Source organism: Bison bison, unplaced genomic scaffold, assembly GCF_000754665.1.
Source record: "Bison bison bison isolate TAMUID 2011002044 unplaced genomic scaffold, Bison_UMD1.0 scf7180017864163, whole genome shotgun sequence".
In the NCBI taxonomy this organism is placed as follows: domain Eukaryota; kingdom Metazoa; phylum Chordata; class Mammalia; order Artiodactyla; family Bovidae; genus Bison; species Bison bison.
This window is the reverse complement of record NW_011494735.1, coordinates 3,643,082-3,663,381: the sequence shown is the minus strand read 5'-3', so window position 1 is coordinate 3,663,381 and position 20,300 is coordinate 3,643,082. Positions and strand designations below refer to the sequence as shown.

Sequence of the window (20,300 nt, the reverse complement as noted above, 5' to 3'; positions counted from 1 at the left end):
AATTACTTCATCTAAGCCTCAGTTTTTCTCTTCTGTACAATTAAGGCCATAAAACCTCATAGTGGGGTAGTGAAGATCAATTTAGAAAATGCAGGTTAAGCCCTTGCACAGAGTAGTTTGCAAATGAGATTAGTTCCACCTCCAACCCAGTTGTATCTGGTTAAATTTCAGTACAAATTGACAGTAATCAAAAAAGAATCCTATTAATTTTTTTTCTAGCCTCCTCTCCTACTGAAAGCAAAACATAAATACATAAATCACTTAATTTACTGGGAAGAACTTTTGCTTCAGTAGAGTTATTTCTGTTGGGGATAATTAGAAAAAAAAGGTGTGGGTGGGGATTTGTGGAAGACAAGGTAGTAGAGTACAGAGGTTCTAAAGCTTGAGAATATATCAGAACCACTGAGAAGGCCTGTCAGAACACAGACGGCTGGGCCCCACACCAGTTACAAGGTCTGGAGTGAGGCCTAATAATTTGCATTTGTAACAAGTTCAAAGATGATGTTGATGATAGGAGTCCAGGGACTACACTTCAGAGAAGCACTAGCATGGTTAAGTGAAATTCTGGGGGTGAGGTCCAGCCCTCTGTGTTTTGACACGACCATTCGGAGATTTCTGACGCATTCACAAGACTGAGAACCTCTGGCATAGTGGTGAAAAGCAGCTGAGGAGAAAGACTCACATTCAAATCCGGGCTGCACCATTTACTAGTTAGATGACCAGATTCAATGACAAACCTGTGGTGCCACTGCATCCTGCAGGGAGCCTGACAATGTCTGCGATTCAGGGTTCCTCTCGCTATCCCTCTAAGCCCTCGGTGGAAAGCAGTGAGTCCTGCCAGCCCAGGCTCTGTTTTTCACTTCTTCACACTCCAAGGCACGAAAGGCTGATAAATTTGGCCATTAGAGAAGTATTTACAAACATTTCTGTGATCACAGAAATAAAATAAGGCAGCGCTGTTAAAAAAAAAAAAAAGCCAAAAGCAAAGGCACTGTTTGCATCTTTCAATTCGTAATAACAAGTTGTGAACTATTTTCATTTCCCCTGACTTTCTTAGTAGAAAATTTAAAAAATCTTCCTCTTCCTCCCCCACAGTTTTAAGAGATGCTTGTAAATTTGTTTGGCAGATAGTATGCATGCTAAGCACTCCCTGCCAGCCCCTGACCCAGAATCTAGCCTCAAATACAGAAACTACCTCAGATGTTTGGTGCCTTTCTGATTTTGTGGCTGAGGAATCCTTCTCTTTTCCGCCTCCTTCTCCTGCCTGTCCTCTGACTCTGGGTCCTCGAACTGTCTCAGCTCAGTGTCACAAGTACCCAGGCTGGCCCCAGGACATTGTCTGGCTCACCTACCTTCGTTTTTCCCATTGCAAAAACCTGTTGTTTAGTCCCTAAGCCACCACCAACTCTTCCGTGACCTATGGACTGCAGCCTGCCAGGCTCCTCTGCCCATGGTATTTGCCAGGCAAGAATACTGAAGTGGGTTGCTATTTCCTTCTCCAGGGGATCTTCCTGATCCAGGGATTAAACCCATGTCTCTGGCATTGCAGGCGGATTCTTTACCACCGGTCCTCTTGGGAAGCCCTCTACTCTTTTATTTCCTTATTTCCTTCACTAACCTTTTCAATCACCTATGAGTAATCTGTAGTTATCCAAATTACCTCCTTCTAGAGTCATTCCACTGGAGGAAAAATTGTTCCTATTAGTGACAAGGTATGAGAATGGTTGATTTTTACCCAGACCAGGTGGTGCTAGTGGTAAAGAATCTGGCTGCCAATGCAGGAGACACCGGTTCCATCCCTGGGTTGGCAAGATCCCCTAGAAGAGGGCATGGCAACCCACTCCAGTATTCTTGCCTGAAGAATGCCATGGACAGAGGAGCCTGGTGGGCTACCGTCCATAGCGTTGCAGAGAGTCGGACACAACTGAAGCAACTTAGCACATAGCACTTTATTTTGAGTTCCTCTAACAATCCAGAGATGATTATACATGTATGTGTGCGTGTGTGCACATGCAAACACACATACACAGCAACTATATTAAACATATCACAAAGGAGGAAAACAGGCCTAGAGAGGTAAAGCAACTTGCCCAGGATGAAAAAATAAAAGTATAAAATAATAGGACCCAGGCAGTAAGCTTCCAGTTTCCCAGTTCTTGGCCTCAAGTGATGGAATAAAGGAATATAATTTGATTCCTGTCCTCAAAGAACTTAAAACTCGTGTTAGGGATGGGTGAAATTTATACACACAACATGAGTTAAAATCAAGAACTAATGTTTGCGGTATCGGGTTTGGTCTCTTTTGACCGGTTTCCTCCTCTGCCAGAAATAAAGGATAGCACCAACCTCAAGGGATTTGATTACGATTAACTGAGCTAAGCGCCAAAACGCTTAACACAGTGTCTATCACGCAATAGGCGGTCAATAAATGTTAACTATTATTATTTTTAAAGGAGGCAAACTGCAGTGCTAAGAATACTGGAGAGGGTCGGAAGGCGGGTGAAGGCGCTGGACCTTGCACCTAAATCTTCTGAGCCTCAGTTTTCTCCTCTGTAAAATTAGGTGGCCTGAGTAGAACACGTCGAAGAGCTGTAAACGATTCACCCGGAGTTTGGGGAAAGGCGGAGCCGCGGGGCAGAAAGGGTTAGCAAGGAGCCCGGGGGCGGCTTTGCGGGCGCCAGCGGCAGAGGCCCCGCCCCGCCCCGCTTGGGAGGCCCTGGCAGCTCCAGCCCGCGAGCAGTTCCGGTGCCAAAACCCTTCCCTCCCCCGCTCCCCCGGAAGTGCTTTTCTAGGGTTCGGGCCGTAGAGAGGCCTTGTAGGCACAGCCGCTGAGGCTTGGTCGGCTCTGAGGAGGGGCGCCTACCCGTGTGGGAGCCCGGGGTTTAGCGCCGGTCGACCCGCGCCCTGGCCCCTCTCACCTCCCGGGCAGCCGGTGAGTGGCCGGGGGAGGGAACTGCGACGGCCGCGGGCCGCGTCGGGGTTGGCGCTCTCGGGCCCCCGCTACCAGCTTTGGGCTCTAGGCTGCGGGCTGGGCTGTCGGGGTTCGAGAAAGGGGGTTGTCGACCGCCGCGGTTTTCGCCGAGCCCGGGGGACTGGAAGGAGCGGGCGGTGGGGGCCGTGGGGTGGGCGGGGCGGAGCCAGGGAGTGGGTTCCCGGAGCTGTTGTTGCTGTTTGGAGAGTTAAGAATGGGCTGGGCCTCGGTCCATCCAGCCCCCTCATTTCTGCTCCCCTATATCCTCGCGCTGTCTCTGGGATTTGGTTTTTCTGTGTCCGACCCGGGGCTGGGAATCTGGACGTCAGACTCAATCGTGGGCTGTAGTTCCTGACTTTGGCGACCTCTAGGTCTGTCGTCCGGCTCGGTAATTAGCTGGGGTCCCAGGAGTGTCGTCTCTTCGGTCCCAGGGCGGGGCGATACGTGTGTAGACGCCAGAGATCTTCTGCAAGGCTTTCCGTCTAGACTGGTGTAGGGGTTGCTCAGGATCGGTTTGGACTGCGCTTGGGACCGCTGTTGGAGGCGTAGGGCAGTGTGGCACCAGCATGCCTCCCATGATCTTTACTCACTGGGAAGCTTACTCAAGCTGTTGTTGAAGTCACTTCTTAAAACAACAAACTTGCTTGAGGAAAATCAGGAGTTCAGGTAAGTTCCCTTATTTTCTCCGCCGACGTTAGGAGATGATGCTACTCTCTAATCTGCACTCCTAATTTCTGTGGCTATCTGAAGTCACAGTGGTTTGGTGAGTTCAGTCTGCGGTTGTTGTAAGAATTGACTGCGTAGGGCTGGAGAGTTATTATACCCTCCCTTTCTCAAAGCTTGTTTACCTTCATGTTTGGAATTGCCATTTTTCTTAACTTTTAAAGAAAAATTGTGCCCTGTAACTCCAAGGAGATTCCTTAGACTGTTACAGCTGTTTTTGCAATGCAGAGGTTCACACAGGTGGCCAGAGGTGTTTTTGTTGTTGTTTTGTTTTGTTTTTTGCTATTGTTTTATAGTATTAGGTGTTTACTTCAGATAAATTGAGTCTTTCGTAGAGGAGAAAGTGATGTAGGTAGTTGTTTTTAGCGAACAGGTTTTAGGTAATAAACTACTCCTGAAAGCTTTGTAGGAAATAGGATTTCCCACATGTACTAGAGATTTTAAATTTATGATCATAAAGGAATACAGTTACTGTTGATTTTGGCTGCCATTAGATAACCATTACTTCTGCATTGTGAAGTATATGCATGCCACCTTTGTGAAACCAGTGACACTTTCCTGTACTTCTCATCTTTTGCTTGTATTAGGACTTATGCTCTAGTTTTTTGGGAGTACTTATTTCATTCTCATTCCACCACGGGAAGGGAGTAATCTCATGAATTAGGGAAAATTAGACTTAAGTGACGATTCAGGGAGCTGTCTTATGCACAAGAAAATTTATTTCACCATTGTTGATCTTCTACAGGTAAAGGGTGGATGATTTTTAAAGTCCCTGCAAAAGATTGTGGAGTGAAGACTAGTTGCCCAACTTTTAGATTTAGATAGAAACTGTAGATTCTTAGCTATTTGAGGTGCTTGGGATATTGAAATTGAGAGGATCTGGAAAAGGAGTCAGGTTAGATACGGTTATGAATTCGTACTGAAGGTGTGATAGTGTGTTTTGAAGGGAAAGATTTCAAGAATTGTAAGAATAGAAAAAGGAAAAATCAGATGCCCAAAGTAAATTTAATTATGCTCACATTTGTTAAGCAGATACTGAACATTTGCATTGGAAATTATATTATTCAAGTCAGTTCAACAGATATTGCCATGTTAGGCATCAAACTTTGTTAGGCAACCATGTAGGAGCAAGAAAAGATACAGCCGTAACAACTAAGCTTCATGTTTTGGCAGTAATTTTCTAAGGTGTGTCAGAAGTCATGAAGAGCGTATTAAATATTTAGGCATATTAAATTTTTTTTTCTAACTGGAGGTGAGTGCTTTGTGCTTCATGAAAACCACTGCTAGGCATTAGAGGATGCAAACATTAAGTCTTGGGTCTTCAAGAATTTGAAATCTAGGAGATGTCAGATATTTGTATAATACTTTACAGCATATAAAAATAAATAGTTCCTATGTGAGTGGTTTGACCTAAATTTGGAGTTGTACGAAAGGAAAATGGGTTCATTTTTATCTAAAGTAAAATGGAAGGTGGTAGTAATACTTTTAAAGTTAGCTCTGAAGCTATTATTTATTGAGCATTTCATGCATAGCAGGCTCTATGCTAGTTGCTTTACATACCTTTTCTAAGCTTCACAACAATATCTGAGCGTATTTCTTAATAATGAGGTCACTGATACTTAAGTGACTTATCTGGACTCTGTAGTAGCAGGTAACTGAGCCCTAGTTTGAATACAAGTCTGTCTCGTGCCAAAACTTGTGTGTTTTTGCTACAACATGCTAATCCCAATAAACCAGCAGCCTGAGTTCAACATTACAGAGGGTAAGACTTTTCTAAGACAAAAATTTAGGGGCTGGAAGTAGGTGGATGAAGAAGGCTTTTTAAATAAAGGGAATGATGTGAGCACAAGTATGGAGGTGGGAAAGTTCATTATGTACTCAGAGGAAAGTAAGTGGACCAGATTACCCAGAATATAGGGTTCATTTTGAGGAATAAGAGATGAGGTTTGAAACATAAATTGGGGCTAGACTGTAGAACATGTTTAAATGCTGTATTTTGGAGTATTGGGGAGGTAATGAGAAACTACCAAGGTTTAATAGTGTAGCATGTAGAATGATTTGTTGTAGAAAGCCGGTTTTCAAGAGAATATAAATAATAGGAAAAGGCAGTGGTGGTATCATGATTTAGGTAGGTGGGCGGGAGGAGGGATTGTTGGGAAAGATTTGGAGGAAGTGGAGGTTGAAGATTCACTCATTTTAATTGTAGGTGACTTAATTGTAGGTGACGGCACTGGTGGTATTATTACTAAAAGTATGGGCAAGGAGGTGCATAATGGGATCAGTTTTTAATATATTGAGTTTTTTATATACTTAACAAACACTGAAAATAGAATTTTTTGAAAATATGGGTGTGGAGTTCATGAGAGAGGTCAGTGCCAGGCATATATTAAACATTGGTGTAGAGAATAATATAAATAAGATGTATTCGTTGAATCTTTAAGAAGATGAAAGAGTCAAGGGAGAGTCTAGACAGAAAAAAAAAAAGAAGAACCCTTTATTTTAGATGGCATCTGTTTAAAACAGAAGGAAAAGACACTAAATACATAGTTTTATTCAGTGAGTAAAAATTTTGGTAGTCTGTGTACTGCTCCCTCGCATTGTAGACTCAAATGGCGTAGAAAGAATCTGATCATTGAAAATCTGATCGGCAAACAATTTTCTTGCTGTACTACCAAGAATACTGTGCTATCATTACTCTATCTCAGGGAGGAGGGACTGTTTCAGACTCATTTGGTTCAGTGTTAGTCTTTGGTTACTTTAGGTCGTTTCTTTTGGACATTTGTTGGCAAGTGATATGTGAGGATTTGGAAAATTCTCTGTCATTGTATTCTCTTTATATGTATGACTTTCAATTTTGGTTTCAATATCAAGAATTTCTGATTATTCAAAAACAAAGTGCCTTTCATAGAAAATGGTATTTAATTGCATATTTTTCTTCCAACTCCCTTTTATAAGTACTTTTGATTAACGTGAGTAGTTTTGTCTCTAACGTTTGGATTATTTTAGAGAGAATGATAAGACACTTACCATATAATGATACATATATTAAAAACTATACATTTTAATTTTGAAAGTATTTAAGAACTATATAGATTTATAGAATTTCATGTGGTTTCCTGTTTAAATATTTAAGGGAACCTGTATATCAGTGTGTAAAAAAATGGTAGTTATTTGCAGAATGGGGCTTAGAGTTGTAACTTTTTGAGGGCAAGTTGAATATTTTTAAATTATTATGGAAGTGTTTATTTCCTTCTTGAGAATTAATATATGCCTTTTGTTTTTTAGGCGTATGTTTTTCACTCTTGTCACAGGCACTTGGGAACATCGCGAGTCCTGTGTCAGTGTTGTTGGAGGCAGTGGGGTTTGTGTGTGCTTTGTCTGGGCTGGTTAGCTTCGTTGCAGTGAGCCTGGTATTAATAAGGCAAAGGTCAGGAGTTCCATTTAGCTTCAGTCTGAGCGATGGCCAGGGAGTACACCTCTCACTCCTGCCAGCTGTCTTGGAAATTCCTCGGTTGTCACTGGTCACAAAGGTGACTGGATTAGGATGGATTTTTTTTTTTTTTTAAACCACTGGAAGAATATTAGAGGAAATTTAGCATAGTGATTAGGAACTCTGACTCTGGAATAATACAGACCTATGTCAATATAAGACAGACCTATGGCATGAGTTTGCGTAAACTCCGGGAGTTGGTGATGGACAGGGAGGCCTGGCATGCTGCAGTCCATGGGGTCGCGAAGAGTCGGACACGACTGAGCGACTGAACTGAACTGAACTGAACTGATGTCAGAATTCTTGGTCTGTGATCTTGGGAGAGCCTCTAAACCCCTCCAGTGGAGAACGCCTCGATTTCCTCATTATTGAATAGGTTAATATTTGGTTTGGGCATGTCCTACTGTTGCTCTCTTTTTCCAAATGGAGGTTAACTGCTTAGACCTGTGCTTCCCAAGTGCTGGACTGTGGAGTGGTGTCAGTCCACGACAGAGTTGTCACTTGTCTGAAGTGAAATGAGAATGAATGAACTTCTCATAAAGCTACATTTATTGAATTTAGAAGATAATATGTTTTTCTAAAATTATCTTTTACCATTTTTGGTATCAGCATATTAATTTTTTAAATGAAATAATGGAGATAATAATTGGTAGTTATTTTCTTTTTAAATGTCTTTGGCAGAATAAAAGTTACCAGCCCCCCCCCCCCACCCCCCCTTTATTTTTTTTTAAGATTATGGCTCTGTGAAATCTAAAATCTTGGTTAAACAAAACCAGGAGATTAGGGAAGAGTACTCATTCAACATATTTATGCATATTCAAGGTTTGGCTTACATTCTACCCTTCGATTACCCTATAGGGGCTGTATTGTGATTCTCACCTCATTGAATTTGAATTTGTCAAGTTTTACATGAATACCTACAGCATATTTCAAGGAGCAATTCAAATTTGTTTTCAGTTGAGTTCAAACAACTTGCTCCAAATTATTTGTTTAAAGCTATGTTTCTCAACCAGAGTCCCAGGAGGAAACTGGTGAACTGTGGGGGCTGCCTGGGGGTGCTGGTGTCAGTCATTCCTCTGTTGATTAGCCAAGAAGATAAATAAGTCACTCGCCTTTGACATAGTGAAGTAGTAGAAACTGGCTTTCCTTTTCACCTCTTCTGTAGAATTGTTGAAGCTAGAGTTAGAAAAGCTTTATTTAATGTAGCAAGTAAGCCTTTATTTAATGTAGCAAGTAAACCTTGTATGCATATCAGTATTCAAAATGCTTTCTTGAGAAAGAGAATAATTCAGTGCTTTGCATAATTGGTTATGTAAGTGGAGCCTCAGAAGTCCTCCTGGGGACACAAAACAATTATTAGCATAAGCGGTTATTGAAATTGCATTCAGTTGTTTAGATGAGAAGCTTATTGACCCCCTGGTTCACTTAGAGTTTAGGAGAAAACTTAAGTTGCAAACCTAGCTTGTTAAATTAAGGCTTAGCATTTGTTTCCATTGAGTGTTTTTGGTTAGGTAATTTAAAAAATTGGGAGTGCTGTAGAAATACTTAATTTGTGTTAGAATGCCTAAAGCAAAATGTTCAGGTTAAGCTGAAATAGCTTAGGACCTCTGTATTTTAATTTTAAAGAAAATTGGATGTTTGCTCCTTTAGATATTAAGGATGCTATTGTTTTATAGTTTTGTTATGTATCTTTGATTCTGGTTAATGAAAAAAAATCACGTATATTCATTTATTTAATAATGCTTGCAATTTTCCTCTAAAGTGCTTCTAATGGCAGAAATGAATGCTATGCTCAGAAGTCTGGAGCTGTAGCCCAGAGTGCCCAGAGTGAAAATTTCATGATGTCTGTAGCATTTAATTTTAAAAATTCTTATGAATTTTGCATTGCTATTTTATATGTATGTAAACAGTGTTTTAAAGTGCTGCCAGCTAAAATTGGTGCCCCCAAGAAAGGTCATATGTTCATCCTGTGGATTTTTGTATTCGTTTTGACATAGCTTGTATTACAATTTAGTAGCACTATGCTTGACTATTTAATTTTGGCTCTTGAAAACAAAAATCTTGTGTTCTGATGGTTTTGGTGGAACATGAGAGATAGTGAAAAGGTCTTCACACTTTCTGTATTTTTCTCAACAAAGAGCAAACTATTTTAAACTGCTGAGGAGCTGTAGTTTCATAGAAATAACATGACTTTGAAAGGAAATTGAATAATTATAAAAGTAAGAACATCTGAAAAATTGAACATTGCTCAGTCATCAGTGTATTTCTAATGTTATAAAAAATATAGCAGCATTGTCTAATAGAACTTACTGCAATGATGGAAGTGTTCTCTATCTGTACTATTTATATAGTGGCCCTCATATGGGCCACTGAGCACTTAAAGTGTGTCTAGTGTTACAGATGAAGTGATTTTTAAATTTTATTTAATTTTAATGAGTTTAAATGTGAACTGCTACTTGTGACTACTATATTAGACAGTGCTGCTCTCTAGGGTTAGGAAGACAAGAGAAAGAAGAGAGGTTAGTAATCTTCATGCCACCTCTCAGCTCAGTTATAGGCACTCCACAAATAGTTCTTAAAGAAGATAATGAGTCTTTTTATTGTTTCAGTTTTGAATACCAAACTCTGGGGCATATTCTAGGTTTTTAGGGAATGATTGCTAGCCTTGTTTTTTTTTTTTTCGTGCTGATTTTTAAAATTTACTTTTATTACAGAAGCATATAGGATAATACATGTACAGCTTAAATAATTGGCTTAAACAGTAGAACACTGCCTCTTTGAAGCCCCTCTGTACTTATCACCACTTGTGTTCTCTGACATGCTTCCTCAATCACCACGATCCGAATTTTGTGTTAATCATTCCCTTGCTTTTCTTTTTAATTTTGGTTAATGTATTTTTTAAAAATCCATTTTCCTCTTTCTTCATGTTTGGAAGTTTGTAGTTTCCCTTTATTTTAGTTCTCCCTGAATTCCAACGAATTATACATTATTTTTGTTTTAAGCACTGTTGCTTTGATTTCCCTGTGTAATACACACATACACATACATACATACATACATACAAATGTCTTTGCTCATTTTCATTTGTGTCTTGAACTTCCTATTGGGATCTGAGATCATTTTCTCTCTCCCTGAACATCCTTTACAGGGTCTGTTATCTGAAAAACTTTTTATTTGTTTGAAAGTCTTATTCCCGAAGGTGACTTTCCTGTGTGTGCATTCAATGCTAGCAATTATTATTATTTTTATTATAGATCTTGCTCCATTCTCTTCTAGCTTTTATTGTTTTTGAAAAATCACTAATCCATGTGATTTGCCATTGCTTTAAAGATACAGTTGGCCTTCCATATCTGCAGGTTTTGCCTTGTTGGATTTAACCACCCATGAACTGAAATATTTGAAAAATTATGGGAAGTTTAAAAAGCAGAACTTGAATTTGTTGCATGTTGGCAACTGTTTATATAGCATTTCCATTGTATTAGGTGTTTTGAGTAATCTGGAGTAGACCTGAGGACATACCTGCTGCTGCTGCGAAGTCGCTTCAGTCGTGTCCAACTCTGTGCGACCCCATAGACAGCAGCCCACATTCTCCAGGCAAGAACACTGGAGTGGGTTGCCATTTCCTTCTCCAGTGCGTGAAAGTGAAAAGTGAAAGTGAAGTCGCTCAGTCGTCTCTGACTCTTAGCAACCCCATGGACTGCAGCCCACCAGGCTCCTCCGTCCATGGGATTTTCCAGGCAAGAGTACTGGAGTGGGGTGCCAGTGCCTTCTCCGAGGACATACCTGGGTTATATGCAAATACTGCACTGTCTTGTAGAAGGGACTTGAACTTTGGAGGGTGTCCTCTGGGGTCTTGGAACCATACATTCCCCTTTGGAAAACTGAGGGATGACTGTCTCTGTTGTTTCATGAGAGCTAGTTTTGACATTGTTTTTTTTTTTTTACCCTTGGTGTTCTGCACTTTTATTTTGATATGTCTGAAAGATGGTTTCTTCTGTTTATCATGTTTGGTATTCAGTAGGCTTTGGAATCTAAAGATTGATGTCAATTTTGGAGATCTGTTGGCTATTTTCTCCTCAAATTTTATCTTCTTTATTTCATGTCTGGAACTTGTGTTTTGAAGTATGTTAGATCTTTTTACTCTACCCATTGGGCCTTTTAATTGGTCTTTTATAGTTTCTATTTCTGTATCTGTTTGTATTGTGTTCTCAACAATTAGTGCCTTTTCTTCCAGTTAGCTAATTCTCACCTCAGTTTTGTTCACCTGTTTCATTTAGTTTTTTTCACTTTATTTTATCAATTATATCTTTTTTAAAAATTGTGGTAAAATACACATAAATAGAATTTACCATTTTAAAGCATACAGGTCATGACATTGAATATATTCACCTTATTGTGCAGCTATCACCACTGTCCATCTCCAGGACTTTTTTCATCATCATGATATTTGTACCCATTCAACAGTAAGCCCCTATTTCCCCTTCACTGAGCCCCTGGCAACAACTATTTTACTTCTGTGAATTTATTCTGTATGATCATATAAGTGGCTCATACAGTGTTTGTCATTGTGTCTAGTTTATTTCACTCAGCATAATGTCTTCATCTGTGTTATCATGTTTATTGAGTTTTTGAAAATTTCATTTACTATCTTTTTTGGTCATTTCTAGAAGTTGTATTCAGTTCCTTTTAAAGATTATTCTTTTTTTTAAAAAAATAGTTATTCTTTTTTTAGTCATGTTCTCAGGTACTTTATTTCTTGAACATCTACCTCATATGCTTATTTTTTACTGTGTGTGATAACCCCAGTGTTTGAAGTCTGCGAATGTGAGTCTGTTGTCCTGCTTGCTCTTGCTCGTAGTGCTGTGCTTTCCTAACTCATTTTGTGTTCTGACTGTGAAGTTCCTTAGAACGTTCTCTGTATTAATTTTGCAGAGTGATTTTTAAAAAGTAGGATTAATGTATAGCTTAGAGCTTATAAGTAAGCCCCTGGAGATTAGTATCCTGTGTTCTTAAACTTTTTAATTTGAAATGATTTCTAACTTACAGTAAAGTTGCAAGAATGATAATAGTAGACTCATATATCCTTTACCCATGTTTATCCATTTTTAAACATTTTGCCATATTTGATTTATGGCATAAAGACACATTATTATTTGTTTTTGTGAACCACTGAAGAGTTTGTTGCATACCTTTTTACTTCTTAATAGCTCAGTGTGTATTTCCTAAGAATAAGGATATTCTTTTAGGTAATCACAGTACCATTATCAAATTCCAAGAATTTAACATTGGCAAATACTTTAGTCTCCATATTGGTAAATACTTTAGTCTCCATATTGGTAAATACTTTAGTCTGTTAAATTCCAGTCCTGTAGATTTGATCATATCTTGTATTTAGTTGTCATTTCTTTTTAGTCTCCTGCAAAATGAGCTTGTCTTTGTCTTTTATGCAATTAAAGAATATAGATAAGTTGTTTTATAGAAAAATGTTCAACTTGGATTTGTCTCATGGTTTCAGGTTATTAATTTATCATCAGTCAGACTACTACAAAAGGTATGTGCCCCTCTCAGAATATTACATCTGGATATACATTAAGTCCATTTGCCCCTCATTAGTGATTTTACTTTTGGTCAGAGTGTTGACTGGTTTATTCACTGTGTAGTTACTATTTTTCTGCTTACATTTAATAAGCAATCTGCAGGGAGGTCCTAGTGTTTTGTTCTTCTTGAAAAGATAAGTACAGTGGGACTTCCCTGGCAACCCAGTGCAATGCAGGGGGTGTAGGTTCGATCCCTGGTCAGAGAGCTAAGATCTCACATGCCTTGAGGCCAAAACACCAAAACATAAAACAGAAGCAATATTGTAACAAATTCAATAAAGATTTAAAAAATGGTCCTCACCAAAATAAAAAAAAAGATAAGTACAGTAATAATATATCTTTCATTGGTATGAAAGATTTCTAGTTTGCCAGGCATTTTTATATATACCTTGTTTTATTGCTCTTTAAAAAAATTGCTTTTATTGTACTTGGCTCTGTTACATTTTTTACAAATCAAAGGTTTGTGGCAACCCTGTGTTGAGCAAGTCTATTGGTACTATTTCTCCAATAGCATTTGCTAGCTTCATGTCTTTTTTGTTACATTTTGGTAATTCTCACAATATTTCAAACTTTTTCATTATTCTTATTATATTTGTTATGGTGATGTGTAATCAGTGATCTCTGATGTTAACTGCTGTGGCTTGCTGAAGGCTCAGTTGATAGCATTTTTTAGCAATAAAGTTTTTAAGACAACTTTTTATTGAAATATAGTTGGTTTAAAGTATTTTTAAATTAAGGTATGCACATTTCTTTTAGATATGCTGTTGTACACTTAATAGACTACAGGATCACATAAAACATAACTTTTATATGCACTGGGCAATGAGAAAAATTTGTGTGACTCGTTTTATTGTGATACTCACTTTATTGTTGTGGTCTGGAACTGAACTTGCAGTATCTCTTAGGTATGCCTGTATTTTATGACCTTATTTTAATCTTTATGGCAGTAGTACATATTTTATAGTTCTGGAAACTAAGACTCGGAAACATAGCTAATAAGAGGCAGCATTGGAATTCAAACCCTTAAAGTTTTCTTAAGGTTATTTTTTTAAACTAGCTACAGTTGCCTTCTAAGTTGGTAGATTGACTGTTAACTTAGGGCATGGTCTGTGTCTTGTCTCCTGTGTTGTCAGTACCTGGGATGGTTGAGTGAATAAATAACATACAGACAGGAGTTGCTGTCTGACGTAAGGGTCTTACATGGTAATAGTTCTAAAGTAATTGTATTTGTTCACATTTTATACTTATATATATATAAGTGTAGGCAGATGGATAATGTGTATGTATGTTGTTGCTCAGTCACTAAGCTGTCTCTGACTCTTCGCTACCCCATGGACTGCAGCACATCAGGGTCCTCTGTCTTCCACTGTTTCCCAGAGTTTGCTCAAATTCATGTCCATTGAGTCAGTGATGCTATTTAACTATCTATCCTCTGGCATCCCCTTCTCTTGTAAGTACATAATAATACATATGTAGTTGCTTAGAGCTTAAAGCTTGTGTGGAAGGTTTTTCTGAAGCTTTGCATAACTCTAGGTAAGATTTTTTTTTTTTTTTTTTAGATTAAAAAGTAAATGGATTTGCCATTAATGAAGAAAATTTGGAGCTTTCTTTTTCTTGGCTGCACCACATGGCTTGTGGGATCTTAGTTCCCTGACTAGGGATTGAACCATGGCCCTCAGCAATGAGAGTGTGGAGTCCTAAACCATTTGGACTGCTAGGAAATTCCCCCGCATTTGGCTTTCTTGAAGGCATTAGATGATAAAGATAAGTGAGGCAGATTTTCTGATATCAGTTCAATTCTTTTTTTAATTGTTAAGCAAATCTTTAAGATTTGGGTGATTGGAGGAATGTAGTATATTACTAGAATGTAGTATTGGTTAAGTAATCTCTTGACCTGGTTAATTGGTGGATGCTGGGCCCTATCCACATTCACCTTTTCTCCCGTTTTACCTCTGACTTTCCACCTTCCATTCTTCGTTAAAGCCGAAGGGACCTGGGCATAGAACCTTGATTAGGACACAAGTTCACCCCTTGGCTTCAATTATTGGGACCCTACTAGGTATCAAGAACCATGCTGGGTATTGAGGTGAAAATGGTGAATCTAGATAGATGCAGTTGTTGTCATGGAGCACAATTCAGAGGTGATGAACTATTATATCCCTTTGTCTGTGTTAGTCATTTATATATTTAAATTGAATATTTCTAAGAAAATCTTATTTATATCGGCTGAAATTTTCCTGGCCAGAGAGAAAATTCTTGAGACCCTTAATGGATTGTGTTAGTATAGAATTTGAGACTGAAAACTACTCAGTAAGTGTGTTCTGAAAATTGATAACTTTAATTTCAGTTGAAGTCTTTTATTAAAGCCTAACCTAAGTAAATTACAGATGCTATAAAGACTGCTATTTGCCTCCTATGGGGTTTTATGAATAGTTACTAGAAGTAGTGTCTTGGAAGTTATGTCAATGTATTACATGGTTCTTTGACATTCCCTTGTCTCCCCCTCACTCAGACAAACTTTAATGTTACACAAGCAAATGCGTGTATTTTTTTTAAAAAACTCTTATTTTGAGGTAGAGCCTTACAGAAAGTTGCAGAAATAGTGGGGCCCTGAATAGTACTCTTCACTCAGTTTCCCCAATATTGACATCTTGGATAATTGTCATACAATAGGAATATGAGGAAATTGATATTGAGACATTACAGTTAACTAGAGTTTCCCATATGTAATGTTAACCATATGTTAACATTACTGATAACATAGACTTTCCCTGATGGCTCAGGAGGTAAAGAATCCACCTGTAATGCAAGGGACACAGAAGACATGGGTTTGATCCTTGGGTTGGGAAGATCCCCTGGAAAAGGAAGTGGCAACCACTCCAGTATTCTTGCCTGGAGAATCCCACAGACAGAGGAGCCTGGTGGGCTACAAACAGTCCAGTGGGTTGCAAAGAGTCAGACATGACTGAGCGACTAAGCACAAGTACTGTTAACTAGAATACAGACCATGTACAGATACGATCTACGTTTCTTTGTGTGTGTGTAGTTCTGCACAGTGCTAGCCCATCTCTATATTTAACCACCACTGCAGTCACGATACAAAACTGTTCCGTCACCACAGAACTCCCTAGTGCTACCTCTTTGTGTTCACAGCCCATCCCCTCATCCCTCGTTTTGTCATTTTGAGAACGTTGTATGAGTGAAAGTATAGTGTGTAACCTTTTGAAATGCATGCTTTAAAAATACAATTTGTTTTAATTCTCAATGTAAAATTAACTTTTCTGAAAGGTGGTTAGATGGTAGGAAAAACAGATTTTGAATCTACCACCCTAATACAGTCATCATTCTGATTTTTTTAATGCCCCATTTTATATGATGTTTTACATATTTATAGTGTATGCTCAATTTTGTTTGCTTTTTAAACATTTTTTGGCTGTGCTGTGTAGCATGTGGTATATTAGTTCCCAGGAACGAACCCATGCCCTGTGCGGTGGAAACGTAAAGTCTTAACCACTGGATTGCCAGAGAATTCCCTTCTATGATTTTTAAAAATTTAACATTATTTCTGTGTCATCATCATATATAATTTTTGCTGTTATAAGGAATGTTGTAGAAAACACTTAAAAGCATGTATTTTTCTTCATGTTTTTAGTCATTTTCTTACAGCAGATTCCCAGATATGTGATATGGTGCCACAGGATATGAGGGTTTATTAATTCTGAGAATTTGGTCAAATTGCTTTTCAAAAGCATGGTAATACTAGTACTGTTTCACTATATCTTTGTTAGATTGGATACTAGGGTTAACTTTTACCCCTTAAGGTGAAAAAGGTACTTCTTTGTTCTAATTTTAGAGTGCATTTCTTTATGTAACAGTTTTTCTATGAAGAGTACAATTGATTGTAACATCAAAATGCCATGAACTTTTAAAAATGTGATTTTCGTTTTAAGTAATTTGGAAAAGCTTTTTAGTATTTATGCCAGTGTTCAACAGTTCTGTGCAGGAGGTTGAGTCACCAGCTCCTTCTCTTTACTCTGCCTGTAACCTCTTCAGTTTATAGGTTTGTTACCTACAGAATGATTACCAGTTTCTGCTTTGCTTCCTCTGGCCTCTGCCATGATCTGGCTGGTCTCTTCAGTCTGAATCTTTGTCCTTTCCATCTGTCTGTTAACTCTTCACAGAGCACTGCTCCCTCCACTGGCACCACACCAGCACCTCATTCACTTTACCTGCTTGCTTGTCAGCCTTAGGTGCTGGGTCACGCCGATACATTAATACATTCCTGGGATTACCATAATAGTATCCTTACAGTGTAACCCTGGAGCCTGCAGTCTCAGGACTACTGGACATCTTCACTTTTTCGATGGCCACCACAGAAGTTACATGGTTAATCATGTGTGGAGTATGTAAAATACAAAAATAGCAGAATAACGAGGAAATTATGTACCTTTTACATTTCTCTTTTGAAAGAAAGCATTGCTATATTCTTTGAGTACCAGTCAGACCATCAGAGTACTACAAAACCCTTAAAACAGAAGTTTTAAGTAGAATGTCATTAATACCAACACTTTGCTTTATTTTAGTTGTCACAGTATTCCTACACATTTTTGAGGTAGCTACATGTGAAGATCTCATAAGTGTTGTTGAGTAGGAGATTGGACATGTTGGTTAGCAAGGGATCATAAAAAATGATATGTATTTTTAATTTTTAACTCAAATAGACATTCTTTCACCACTTTGTTCCCCATAGGGTCAGGGTTTTTCTTTATGGATGGATCTTTCATTCGAGTTCTGGATTGTCTTTTTAGAATAATCCATACCCATGAGGCATTTATCTATGAAGTATCCCTTTCTAATAAAACAGAATTTAAAGGCAGTTTTAATGTTTTACATAAAATCCTTCTACAGTTTTATGCTTTTTCCACCATTCTTTTAAAGCTGTTTTTACATACATCCAAATCCATAATAACTTCAGAAAATAATTAGCCTTTGAATCTTTTTGAACTTTTCAACATAATTTTCAGAGAAACAACCCCTTTCACGCTCATAATTCATCAGTTTACATAATCTTAAATTACATAATTACAATAACAAGTACAGTTGGCTTACGTGAATTTGGGAACAAACAGCTGGCTCTTGTTAAGCATCCAGCTCATTTGGTGAGTAGAAGGTTGAGGACACTGTAAGAAAGCGGTTGACTTAGAGGACTGCCAGGTGCCGGTAGTCGGCCTGTGAGGAACATCAGGAAGTGATTTATGGAGGAGTTTAAGTTCTTTATTTCTCTAAGTTGATAAAGTAGAGGTCTGTTAAATGAGTTTCTACTGAATTATTATTCTGATTTCTGTTATTTTAAAATAATTTTTATCTATTTTATTTTTGGCTGCGCTGGGTCTTCATTGCTTTGTGTGGTCTTTCTCTAGTTGCGGTGAGCAGGGGCTGCTATTCATTGCGGTGCACAGGCTTCTCATTGTGGTGGCTTCTCTCGTTGCGGAGCACAGGTGCTAGGGCACAAAGGCTTCAGTAGTTGTGACACACAGGCTCAATAGTTGTGGCGTACGGGCTTAGTTGTTCTGCAGCAAGTGGGATTTTCCTGGACCAGGGACTGAACCCGTGTCCCCAGTATTAACAGGAGGATTCTTAACCACTGTGCCGCCAGGGAAATCCTCATTTCTGTTTTATAGAGGAAAGCAGTGAGGCTTCAGAAGGTTAAGTAAGATTCCCTCGATCAGGTAGGTATTAAGTGATGGAGCCGTAGGACTAAGGAACAAATTGGAGTTACGAACACACTCTCAAAATGGAAGTCATTCGTATGGAGGGGACTTACTGTACAGTAATAGGTTTATAACACTTTTTCACACAAATAATACATGAAAAATAAACATAGAAAATAAAGAAAACATTTTAAAATTTACAATGTAGTACCTTGAAAAGTAGAGTACAACAGCTGGCGTCCGGGGGCCAGCATCGAGGGAACAGGCAAGGAGGTACTACTGCACTCTGTACAGTATTATACAGGGAAGTACACAAAAGCACAACCACTTGTAGCGGATGCACACACCCGACCATGTGTGCCAGACACACGAACTAACTTACATTGTTGGACGTGTGAACACACATTTGCATCTTTGAAAGCTCACAACGTGAAGGTCTGTACCTAGGGTGCTTACTACATACTAGGGCTGCATGAAGCTCAAATATAGCATGTCCTTTACCTCCTGTGCAGGTGCTAGATGCTTTTCAGGTCATCTTGTTTACCCAGTCATTAAATATTCTTGAGTGGTCTTTGGGTATGTTTGGGGTAGTGTTTCTACAGTTATTCCACATCTTGGGCCCTTCTTTCATTTTTCTGCTTAATGTTTCTTTTGTACTAATTAAAAAATGAAGGTGCATCCCAACATGAAAATTAGGCTTATAATTGTTTTTATCTTATATTGGCTCTGTGTATGTGAGAACAAGACTAAAATCTTGCAGTGTTGTAACTGCTGAAGCATCTGTGAAATAAGAGAATGTAAAAGGGAAAAATGAAGTGGCAGCAGACATAAACTTTGCTCTTTCTTCTGCTAAATTTCATTCTTAGTTTGGAATCTAAACACTCATCTTTATCCCTATCATTACTTATTATTTCATGGAGCATCAGTAGAGCCATTAGAATTTAAAGAAAAGGATATATGTACACATATACATATATAATTAGTATAAAAAATTATATATTTCTGACAGTATGTGATAGGCTATTTAAATCTTGAAAATAGCTTAAAGAACTTTCAGTTTTACCCTAGGTGTTACTCGACTCAGGATTGAAAACCATTGATACGAATTTAAATGTTTGTGTAGTTGTTAACTTGTAACTTTCATATGATTATAACTAATATTATGATAAGTAGTACTGTTGAGTTGTTTATTAAGTGCTTGGGCACTGTTTAGCCATAGTAAATAGTTTACTAGTAAATACAAAGTAATACAGAACAAAGATGAAAATTATCAGTTGATAACATTCTTTTCCATTTTTTTTGTAAATTTCAGTTCAGTTCAGTCGCTCAGTCGTGACCGACTCTTCTCGACCCCATGAATCACAGCACGCCAGGCCTCCCTGTCCATCACCAACTCCCAGAGTTCACTCAGACTCACGTCCATCGAGTCAGTGATGCTATCCAGCCATCTCATCCTCTCTTGTCCCCTTCTCCTCCTGCCCCCAATCCCTCCCAGCATCAGAGTCTTTTCCAATGAGTCAACTCTTCGCATGAGGTAGCCAAAGTACTGGAGTTTCAGCTTCAGCATCATTCCCTCCAAAGAAATCCCAGGGCTGATCTCCTTCAGAATGGACTGGTGGGAACTCCTTGCAGTCCAAGGGGCTCTCAAGAGTCTTCTCCAACACCACAGTTCAAAAGCATCAATTCTTTGGCGCTCAGCCTTCTTCACAGTCCAACTCTCACATCCATACATGACCACAGGAAAAACCATAGCCTTGACTAGACGAACCTTTGTTGGCAAAGTAATGTCTCTGCTTTTGAATATGCTA

General features: G+C 38.7%; 1 protein-coding gene across 2 annotated transcripts in view; it reads left to right on the top strand.

The window, feature by feature from the left end:
* Positions 1-2,780: 2,780 nt before the first annotated feature.
* Positions 2,781-20,300, top strand: part of FRS2 (fibroblast growth factor receptor substrate 2) — a 108,862-nt gene continuing 91,342 nt past the window's right edge. Inside the window, exon 1 of one of the 2 annotated variants that reach the window (XM_010841539.1) lies at positions 2,781-2,932. The gene's annotated coding sequence lies outside the window, so the exon portion shown is untranslated. The other variant, XM_010841543.1, reaches the window with a different exon arrangement.